The following is a 728-nucleotide window of genomic DNA, read 5'->3' on the forward strand; positions in this document are numbered from 1 at the left end:
CGCAGACCTATAACAACCCAGCCACAACACATAATTGCAAATAACATGCCTTACCTTAACACAGAATCGACCACAGAGTCCAACGTTTATATTTTTTCTACGAAACTTTAAGTTAGCATGTACTAAACATGAGTGGAATTTGCACCCACACCTTGATGCTCATGACAAGAATAGCATGTACTGTATAGTTATCTTTATTGAAGTGAATTAGGTTTACATCGCCGTCATGCATGAATGAATGATATTTTTGCAATTTTACACATAATAATCCACGATGATCACATTACACAAAACTGAAATTGCACGTCAAAATAACACATTGTCAATATTTTTTGAGACCCCCCAAAATTTCACTAATCATGTTTTCAGGTGAGCCCATGTCTGATTAAGGGGAGCCGAGCTCTCCCTAGCTCCCCCGTAGTTCGCACCCTCTCTCATTTGTCGCAATATCACAATAAAAACATGGCTGAAGGATGTTTTTTTTTGTCTTTTAATTTTACATAGAAAACTTTATTTAGATATATTCCAAGCGTTTTATTTCTTTATCTAATCAACGTTTCAAACAAACAAAACATTATACTGTGAATATTTTTCAAACTGATAATCAATATATTTATTTTTGTAAACATCCTGATTCATCTTTCTTTGTTGTTTTTTCATTCCCTTTTTTAAATCCCTTTAAAGCTAACAAAAGCCAGATTCTTAATGACATCATCTTCCAGGAAGTG

Source organism: Sinocyclocheilus grahami, unplaced genomic scaffold, assembly GCF_001515645.1.
Source record: "Sinocyclocheilus grahami isolate Dianchi unplaced genomic scaffold, SAMN03320097.WGS_v1.1 scaffold153.1, whole genome shotgun sequence".
Taxonomy (NCBI): Eukaryota; Metazoa; Chordata; class Actinopteri; order Cypriniformes; family Cyprinidae; genus Sinocyclocheilus; species Sinocyclocheilus grahami.